Genomic DNA, 11,020 nt, shown 5'->3' with positions numbered 1-11,020 from the left:
AAAATCTGGAAAGGTATTTTAAATATATTATTTTATAATCTATTCATAGGTCTTAAATAAGTGCATATATTTTTAGGGGTGGTATTACAACCCCAGAAACACAATTATGAGGCTTTTTTTCAAGAAAAAAAATAAAATCTTTAATTTTTTGAAAAAGAATATATATGATTATAAAAAAGTATATATGAATATAGAATATACTGTAGTAAGATTCATTCAATTGATATTTCTAAATATTTATCCGTACTTTGAAGGTTATTCAACTCAAATACTACTAAATTGCTACAATTAATAAATATCAATTTTCTCCTATTGCCGCGTTTTCAATTGTTTTAAAACAACCTTGATGTTATGATTAATTTTATCGATGCTGTATGAATTCCAGATTTTTCATGTTTTATATAGATCTGTGGGTGTTGTTAACATAAGGAAAAGAATGTTTTAACTGTTTAGTTTACCATACAGATTAAAAATATTGTTTAACGGTTATTTTTGTTTCCTTTTTTCGTAGTCGGAAAAATATTACTAATGTAGTTAAATATAGCGAATGATTCAAAACCTAGGTACCTACTGATTTAAAGAATTTGTGTAAACCGCAGTTTTCTTCTTCTTCTTCTTCTTTTTTTATGATGGCTCTGCTACAAGGCAACCGCCAGCTCAATTTGGGAGCGACCAAGATGTTGACTGGCTCTAAACCATATCAAGGCCACTGATTCTTATCTGAGTAAAATGTATAATGGGTAAATTTTAATATAACTAACTTCTATGAAGGTAACCTGTGACCTGTGACTGTAAAATGTTATTATTATTATTTATTAAATATATAAATGACGTGCTGAAAGGAAGATCATATCACACACAAAGGCACATAGGATAGAGGTCACACAAACAGACTGCATTCGGAAACTGAAACAAAAAGAAAATAAAAAATAGAAAGTTGAGCATTATAATTTAATTCTATTAATGTTTAAAAATATCATAATAGTTTCTATTAATTTTTCACTTGGCTTAGACAAAACTGTAAATATTGATAGTGGAGTAGGAAAATTCATTTCAATAAATTTTTGATATAAATCCAAATTAAACAAAAAAATTTATAGGACATTCTAAAAAGATATGATTTAGGTCTTCAACAGAGCCACACTCACAGAATGGATCTTCCTTCACTTTAATTTTATATAAATGGTTTTTTGTTAAGCAATGGCCTGTACGCATTCTAATTAACGTTGAATATGTCTTCTATCTATATACTGGAAATTTTTAGACCATTGTTTATCTGGGAAGATTGTTTGTATATTAAAATACACATGCTTTTTTCCTTCCATACGAGATTTCCAATTTTCTTTATAATTACACAAAATATCAGTTTTAATTGAATTAAAAATATCTATCGAATCCATCTCCATAGATTTCGGAATATTTAAATCTTTTCCAATATTAGCCAACAAATCTGCCTCTGTATTTCCCAAGATATTGGAATGACCTGGAATCCAGGCAATCCTGATGTCAAAACCATTAGAACTTGCTAAACAAATTAAACGTTTGGTTCTTAAGGTCCAATAATCAGCAGATGCTTTAAAGAGATTTTTACTAATTTTTTGAATTGAACTTTTGGAATCTGAAAAGATAATAACACTACGCAAGTTCTTTTTAATAGCAAACTTTACTGCATCATGAATAGCTATGGATTCTGCCTTACAAATACTTAAAGAACCAGTTAGTCGCGAAAAAAATTTAAAATTTATATATGGAATATATATTCCAAATCCTGTTCTTTGATCTTTTTTAGATGCATCTGTAAAAATAAAAATATGAGAATTTTTTAAACGTTCAGATACTGACAAAAATTGTTCCTTAATAGAAAAATCATGTTTATTAATTTGACAATCAACTAATTTAATAGAATCATTCAAAATATTAAAACTAACTTCATAACACGGAAAATTTTGACTAACATAAAGAGTATCAATATAAGGCAGAAAGTCATGTAAAGCTGAGACCACATAAGGTACATTATTACTATTAATATAAATTGGATTAACAGTTTTTCTAATATTGTAAATTAAATTTATTAATGGACTATTTTGTAAAGTTAACAATTTAGACAGAAATTTGCCTACAAGTATTTTTCTTCTACATTCTAAATCAATCATAGAAGATTCTCCCAACAACGCTAATCTAGGAGTAGATTTCATACAACCTAGACAAATACGTAAACCCTCAAAAAATACTACATCTGGTTTATTTAAATTTTTTTGACTAGTTGGTTTAATAAAAATTGTTGCAAATTCCAAATGAGATCTCACCAGAGCAGAAAAAAGAATTAAAAGGGTACAAGGATCAGCTCCCCACCACACTCTACAAACAGCCCTTAAAACATTTAAGGCTTTTTTAGCCTTATAAGTAATATTTTCAATATGCAAATCCCACTTTAAATGTTTTTGAAAAATAACTCCCAAGTGCTTCACATTATGTTTATATGGAATAATGTGATTTCCAAGTTGAATCAATGGTGGCTGATCTCTCCGTTTGCCCTTAGTGAACCATACTGCCTCACATTTTTCCAAAGATAAAGAAAGATCTCTATTAATAAGAAAATCATTTACAAGCTCCAAAGCATTATTAATTTTTTCAGACATCTCAAGTATATTTGAACCCTTAACAAAAATTACCAAATCGTCCGCATAACCAATAATCTTTACATTTAAATAATTTTTAAAAAGTTCTGAAATATAAATATTAAAAAGAATAGTACTAATGGAGAACCTTGCGGAATACCTTTAGTTGCTAAAACCGGACCTAAGAAGGAACCATCAGATTTTCTGGAAAATAACAATCTATTTTTCAAAAATCTAAAAATTAAATTAGGTAATTCTACCGGAATTTGTAAATTAATAAGCAAATTATAGAGTTTGTATATGTTAACATTATCATATGCAGATTTTATATCTAAGAAAACAGCAATAACTGAATTTGACGAATTAAAGGCATCAAAAATAAAAGTAGATAAATAAGCAATATTATCATATATTCCCCTACCCTTACGAAAACCTACCTGTTCATTTGTAAACACAATTTTATTCTCCAAAAACCAATCTAAACGATTTTTAATCATAATTTCTAAAATTTTGCCACCACATGAAGATAATACAATAGGTCTATAACTCTCTGGCAAAGTAGGATTTTTAAATTATGATATTATAAATATAATATTATTAATATCTTAAAACAAAACCGCAGTTTTATCTAATTTTGTCAATGAGAAAATCTAGGTTCAAATTATTTGTCTATACAGGGTGATTCCTGTAAGTGGGTCATGCTTTCGGGGAATAATTGGGGACATCGAAATATTAATTTTGATGTAGCACACTATGGGTCGGAAATGCCTCTTACGCAAGATACAGGGTGTTAAAGTTTTTGAAAAATTAAAGATATTCTTTAATAGTTTTTTAACAGTTGAAGGTATCGTTATAAAATTTTATTATAGGAGTCTACCTAACAGAGACCCTTTAAATGTAAAAAGAAGAAGTTTTAGTTTCAACCACTGGCGTAGATGTGATACCCATCAGGTAATTTTTTCCAAAAAAAAAGTACGCCACTGATAAAAAATAAAATTTTTAGAGTTTTATTATTTACTCGGTCTATTTTCAAGCAAAAATGTCTCTTGCAACTTTCTCCTATCTAACACCATTTTGTCACAATTTAAAAATAAATACATTTTTTAATGATAATCTTAAATACAGCGAATTATTAAACTAGAGGGCAGAAACAAATGTGCATCGTCAGCTCCCTTTATCACATGTGAATTTAAATAGACCCTTAAATAAATTTTTAAAAAATTATAAATTTAAACTAGAAATTTTTTTCCTGTTAATAATAAAATTCTTAGTTTTCAGGTAGTTATAATAATTCGCACATTTAAAAGGTTCGGTTTAAAAAATTATTTATTTTTAAATTGTGACAAAATGGTGTTAGATAGGAAAATGTTGCAAGAGACATTTTTTCTTGGAAATAGACCAAGTAAATAAAAAACACTCCGAAATTGTTATTTATCCCAATGGCGTACTATTTTTTTTTTTTAAAAATACCTAAAGGGTATCACATCTACGCCACTGGTTGAAACTAAAACCTCTTCCTTTTACATTTAAAGTGGCTCCGTTAGGTAGACGCCTATAATAAAATTTTATTACGATACCTTCAACTGTTAAAAAACTATGAAAGAATATCTTTAATATTTCAAAAACTTTAACTCCCTGTATCTTGCGTAAGAGGCATTTCCGACCCTATATCAAAATTAATATTTCAACGTCCCCCATCATTCCCCGAAAGCATGACCAACTTACAGGAATCACCCTGTATATTATATTAGGTGCCAATGTAATATTTCAGTGGTAGTCTAGCTGTCTATAAATAAAAAAAAATATTTCTAAACTGTATTTGTTAAGAATATAACTAAAATCTTAGTAATAGCAATTTTGTAAAAGAATATAACTAAAATCTTAGTAAAGTAAATTTTGGCAAAAGGAAGAGAATATTTGTCTAGGAAGTTGTCTAAATAATTCGAAAGTTTTGGGAAAAAAGCGATATAAACTGAAGACCCTAATTGAACATTCAAATGATAAATATTCAGAGATATATTTTTCAATATACCAGTTTTAGAAATCATGAGGAACAATCAGATTGAAAAAAAAGTCTTTTAAATATAAGCTGGAAAATCTGGGGAAAATCTGGAAAATGCATTCTAACCTAAACAAAAATAAAAATAAAATTAAAAAGAGGTTGGAGCCATTAGTAATAGTAAAATAACACAATAATTAACAACAATACTCCAAAACATATAATATTAAATCTAAATTACATTAGGTTCGTTATATCCCAATATCTTCAAACAGTGTAGTTAGAATAGTGTTGCCAGATTTTTATAGCTAAATTCCGAGAGGGAAAAAACGGCGACGCTTTCGAAAAACTGAGTTATATACAGGGTGAGTCTTAAATAAGTGCAAATATTTTCAGGGCTGGTTGATCTTTAAAGAAATATATTTTCTCTTTACCGTTTCTCAAATAAGTCCAAAATAACTGAGATATTTTATTTTGAAAATTTCAAATAAAAATGATTTTTCGCTGAATCTTTTCTGGATTTTCTTTCTTGTAAATTTAATCTACTCTCTATGTTGCCATATTATGAAGATATGTTTTTTAAATAAAAAATTAAAAAAATCTTTTTTTTTTTCAAAAAATTACAAATTTTGATTTTTTTTTCGCGAAAAAAACCTCATAGACGTGTTTCTGGGGTCGAAATATACTACCCCTAAAAATATTGGCACTTATTTAAGACTCACCCTGTATAATTACCAAAATAACATAATAGTTCTAGAAAATAGGCATTCAAATACGAAGTTTTGGTAAAAACTTGAATTTTTGATATGAGTTACTTTAAAAGATCTAAAAATGAATTGTGAAAGACTTTTTTAAATTCACCCCCGAGTATGGGTGAATAAATAAATAAAATTATTTTTTCGAAATTTCGAATAAACGTTAAAGACTAGGAAAAAAAAGTCCAAATAAATGTTGTACAGGGTGGGTCAAATTCGACGCTTTTAAATGGAAACACCCTTTTCTATAGGAGATAGACGAAAACTAATATCGGTGTCTGGAGCTCAATTTTCATCAAAAACATGATGGTGAAAACCGCACATAAATATCTGTTACCGTTTCGGAGTTACGGGGTGTTTTTTTTTTCAAAAATGTGCATTTTGAACAAATCGCTGTAACTTTTTTGCTATGGAAAATTTTGTATTTCTATGAAAACATTTGCAAAGCACCTTTTTACGTAGAATTTAATCGTTTAAGTATATTTTTTTTTTAAATTAATAATTTAAGAGTTATCAACAGAAAAATTGATTTTTTATTTGGGACACCCTCTATATTTTTAATTAACTGAAAAGAATTTAAAATTACCTTTCCAAAAATATAGCACACTTGATATTTTGTTATAATCCCCTTCGAAATATAAAATTTTTAAAAGTTCGCCACTTTTAACTAGTAGGCTTTGGACCCCTTATTGATGATATGCCCTTAATGCAACTCGAAAACATATTTTTCCAGCAAGACGACGCACCGCTTTTGAACGCTGAAGTTATCAGCAAATTTTTGCAGCCAATTTCAAGAATAATTGAATAGCTTACCAAGATCCCAGCCGTTGGCCGTCGAGGCCGCCTGACTTAGTGCCCATGGATCTAATCCTATGGATATATTTGCGGAAGAATAAACGTTCCTTATTCTTCCGTATAATCTAGACAAGAATTAGAAATACTTAGCAGTTATGGGAGGGTATCTTTCACGCCCACTGAGTAATGAATTCCGCGATAAATGTTCAAAAACTGCCCCGTCTGTCCATAACAAAAGAGGGTCGATATATCGAACACATGTAGCAAAATCTCATTGTTATTAGATATAGTTTAAATGTGTTGATGTTGGTTTAATATATTTTAAATTGTTATAAAACTCTGCATCTCTCATAGCAAATATTATTTTCGTTTTAATTGATGCTCACAGCTAGATTTTTTTGCATTACAGCCGGTGCCATTCAAAGCCTACTTATTTAAAGCGGGCGAATTTTTATATACTCTATATCTCGAAGAGGAATCGAGCAAAATATCAAGTGTGTTATATTTTTGGAAAGGTAATTTTAAATTCTTTTTAATAAATTAAAAATATACAGGGTGTTCCATATAAAAAATCAAATTTTCTGTTGATAATTCTTAAATTATTAATTTTAAAAAAATTATACTTAAATGTTTTCATAAAAATAAAAAATTTTCCATAGCAAAAAAGTTACAGCCATTTGTTGAAAATGCATATTTTTGAAAAACACCCCGTAACTCCGAAACGGTAACAGATATTGATGTGCGGTTTTCACCATCATGTTTTTGATGAAAATTGAGCTCCAGACATCGATATTAGTTTTTGTCTATCTCCTATAGAAAAGGGTGTTTCCATTTAAAAGCGTCGAATTTGACCCACCCTGTACAGCGTCCAATTTTACACAAAAATGGTCTCTACACTTTTTTGCTCAAATCAAAATTAAACGAGCTAGGGTGGCTAGAAGCTAGGGGACAGCTTTTATTGATGATTATTATTTATTGAAGTTCTTACCGTTTCTCCAAAACTTGGAAAAAAAACACTTTATTTATATTTTTCACACCCTCCTCGGGATGAATTTTAAAAATCTTAATTGAAATTTATAATTTTCCAATCAAACTGAATAAAACTGTTAAATATGTGTATGAATTTTTCAGCAACTTATAATTTCTACTATTATCCCCTAGGTTCTACCCACCATATCGCGGTTAATTTTGATCGGAGCAAAAAAAGTATAGAAATCATTTCTATGTAAAATTGGACGCTTTACAACTTTTATTTGCACTTTTTTTTCTAGTCCTTACCATTTATCCGAAATTTCGAAAAAATAATTTGATTTATTTATTTTACCCCTTCTCGGCGATGAATTTAAAAAAAAATCTTTCACAATTCGTTTTTACATCTTTCAAAGTAACTCATATCAATAATTCAAGTTTTTACTTCGTATTTGAAAGTCTAGTTTCTTGGACTAATAAATCCAAATTCATATAAATAAGTTGTTGCAATATAATATGGTTGTTTTCAACATAATATATTGAAAGTTGAAACTGAGTTAAGACCTAAATCATTTTGATATTAGAAATAACTTAAGAACCTTTTAAAACTGACTTGTTGCATCTCTCTATTTATATATATTAAATGTGTGTAGGTGACCATGAGAAATTTGTATATGTAGAATTAAAATTAAACCCAGTTGATTTTACCATAACAATAATATTTCGATATTTAGAAGTTATTTTGATAACGAAAAATATACAGAAATGAACCAATCAAAGAGTTATAATCATTGTAGCAATAGGCTCTTTCACAAAAAATAAAACACCCAATTCAAGGACAAACTCTGAAATAGAAGACTATTTTCAGTATATTTATCCAAAAAAAAATTTAAGCGCCAATTGATGACGTATGAAAAATACGCCCAATCACATTGCAGAACCGTGCTCGTGCGCCAGCCAACAACTGGCAACATTGCGATTTGATTTGACCAGCACCACCTCAACTCAAGGCGAATCAACATGATATGGGCAAGGCAAATATGGCGTTTACCTTTAACCTGAAAAGCCGGTAGTGGTTTCTCGTCCCGATTGCATACCAGAATTAATTAATTATCTCTAGTTTGTTATGCTTCTGCAACACGTTTGTTTAGTTCTTAGTGTTCAGTGCATGGTGTGATCAGAAAATTGTGATGAAATAACAGTGTAATAAAAATCCAAACCAGACATTCCACATAAGGAACTTCAAACTTTTGTGCTTGTCGTACTCCTCTATTATTAATTATTTAAAGGTAAGAACTAGAAGTATTTACCAAGATATTACACCTAAATGAGTAAAAATCCTTCAACGCCAGTCTGCATAGTACTTTATAATTTATTACTTACAATAATCAAAAGATAGGTATTAACATTTTATTGTAGCATACCTTTTACATGCTCTGTTCCAAATTGTCACGAGAATAATTATAGAGGGGGTCCCAAGGTTTCTGCTTTTATATTCCCCAAAAATGACGAGCTTCGTAAAAAATGGTCGACAGCTATTAAAAGAGATAATTTCACTCCTACTAGTAGTTCTCGGGTAAGAAGTGCATTAAATATGCCTCAAAAAGGCCAAAGGCCAAAGCCTCTGTTACCCTAGTGAGCATGTAGTTATGGCTACTGCTTACACTTACCTCACTATAAGTAAAATATTGGAAGAATAATCAAGCTTTTTACATCAAAAAGATCACAGAAAGATATTGAAACATTCACATTTGAAAATATAAATGGCCTGGAAAGTAACCCTAATGAAAATATAAATGGCCTGACGCCTGGATGTAAGTCTTTTTTTAAGTCACAATTGCCCCTCACATATGTCAGAATTTATTATTAAATCCATTTTGTTCAGAATATACAATATTTTATTGAAGAACTATGGAATAAAAAGGAATGACGTTATAAAAAGGTATTTAGTTTTTTTTCTATATAAAATCTTGAAACACATATTATATTTTTTAGTTATCCTCACCTATTATAGTTTAAATTTATTCCCATTTGTGTCATGCTGCTAAACATAGGAAAAATATTCCATATTTTTTGACCCAAACCGGTGTAGTTTATAATTCCCAGAGCATTTACCAAGACTTTTACTAAGACAAGTAACTTCCTATACTGTCCATAATAGTATATATTTATCAAACGTGCAGTAAATTCCAAACTATGGTAGGTAAGTGTTTGCAATTGAATATTTAGTTTATATTGCTATTTTCTGTCATATATTTCTGGTTATTTCTTTTTCCGATGATTTTGAACACCCTATATATGCTACCTCAAGTTTGAATATTTTAACACTACTTATTTTCTGAGAAAGCAGACTTTTTTATAAAAAGTAACTAACTGATGTTTTCATAAAAGTAATAATACAAAAAATTCCATATTTATGTGGAGAGCTTTAGACTCCCTGTATATTAAAAAATTAGTGAAATATTACGTAATCTAACCCGACATTTGTGTGAAAAATGTCTATTTGGAAATAAAAGAGGTTTTAAAATACGCGCCAAATAAAGCACTTCTATCTCCGCCATATTGGAAAAGGTTGAATGGCCTTGTGTGGAGGTGGTGGTGGGTCAGCATGGTGGCCCGGCCGTGTTGCCGCTTTTCAACATGCCAAGTGTGACGTATTAAAAATAAAGTGCGGATTTTTATTCTGGGCTTTTTTGTTTTTATTTATTTTCTTAAGAACGACTGCAAATTTTTCGAAAGTGAGATAGCAGAAAATTCTAGAATTAATTGCTTTATTCAATTATGCTAATTCCAAAATATAGTGAAAGAGCCCATTATAGGCATTCCAGCAATGGAGGAATGTTTATAACTTTTGAAAAATATGCCCTGTTTACAGTTAACTTAATGCAAAAAACGTATAGGTATAAAATACAGGTAAAAGAGTATTACGGCCGGATTTTTTATCATGTGTGAATGTGTTTGTGTGTCAACATCCGCTTCCGACGTCCATTAAAAGAGCCCAAGCGACGTAATTGCCGAACTTCCGGAGTTCAGGTCGCGTGATCAGGTATGATTGATTTCCACGCCCTCTATCGACAATAGAGCTGTCGATGCAAAGGCCTAAAGGGCTATTAATATCGCATTTAAACCTAATCTAGGACAATAAATATTTGGAAGTAGGCATTAACGAGGAACTACTATTAATCCAATAGATTAGTGTAAAATAACATTTGGGTCTAATATTATTTCCTTTATTATAGATACATAATTATGTAACATATGTAATGCATCAGTTGTAAGTAAAATATTTTCATTGGCTAAGACCTCCTGACACTAAATCATAAAAATTACTTTAAAAATAACCTTAATAGAATTTCAAAAAAGACATGAATTCTCTACTCAATATCGGAATGGTATACTGGAAGTGGAAAATGTTCAATATTAATTTTGTCTTACTATGCATAACCTCCGCTCCGGGTCAAGTTTTAATTTGATTGAACGTACAATAATGTTATTTCAAGTACATATATATTGGGCTATACCAGGTAAATTCCAATTTAGGTCACTTTTTTTATTAGATCATGGCTAACTAAGTGAAATTGTTTAAAAATGATAAGAATTGGCTATAACTCAGTAATTTCTCGAATAAAACATATTATAGCTTATATCGCTGAAAAGCTTAAAAAATGGCGCTTTTTATAAAGTCATGGCCAACTATGGTTTCCATTTAAAAAAACATATGTTTGTGTCATATGTCAAAAATGACAGGTTTTAGAAAAAAACGGATGGCACAGTCTCATTAAGGATGTGATTATCTACAACTTTTATCTGAAAACTTTTTGTCTAAAATAGCTTATAATGGAATTAGGGACTATTATTAAAATAGCCCAAATTTGTTTTTGTCG

General features: G+C 29.5%; 1 long non-coding RNA gene across 1 annotated transcript; it reads right to left on the bottom strand.

The window, feature by feature from the left end:
* Positions 1 to 619: 619 nt before the first annotated feature.
* On the bottom strand, positions 620 to 1,229 carry LOC115891958. Its single transcript, XR_004051945.1, has 2 exons — positions 1,149 to 1,229; positions 620 to 906 (listed from the first exon to the last, which is right to left on the bottom strand). It is a non-coding gene; the product is annotated as an uncharacterized LOC115891958 (long non-coding RNA).
* Between the last annotated feature and the right edge of the window lie 9,791 nt (positions 1,230 to 11,020).

The sequence above is a fragment of the Sitophilus oryzae genome, unplaced genomic scaffold (assembly GCF_002938485.1).
Source record: "Sitophilus oryzae breed Bouriz unplaced genomic scaffold, Soryzae_2.0 scaffold_1217_pilon_pilon, whole genome shotgun sequence".
Lineage (NCBI taxonomy): Eukaryota > Metazoa > Arthropoda > Insecta > Coleoptera > Curculionidae > Sitophilus > Sitophilus oryzae.
Note: the sequence above shows the minus strand (reverse complement) of the source record. Positions and strands in the feature narration are given on the sequence as shown.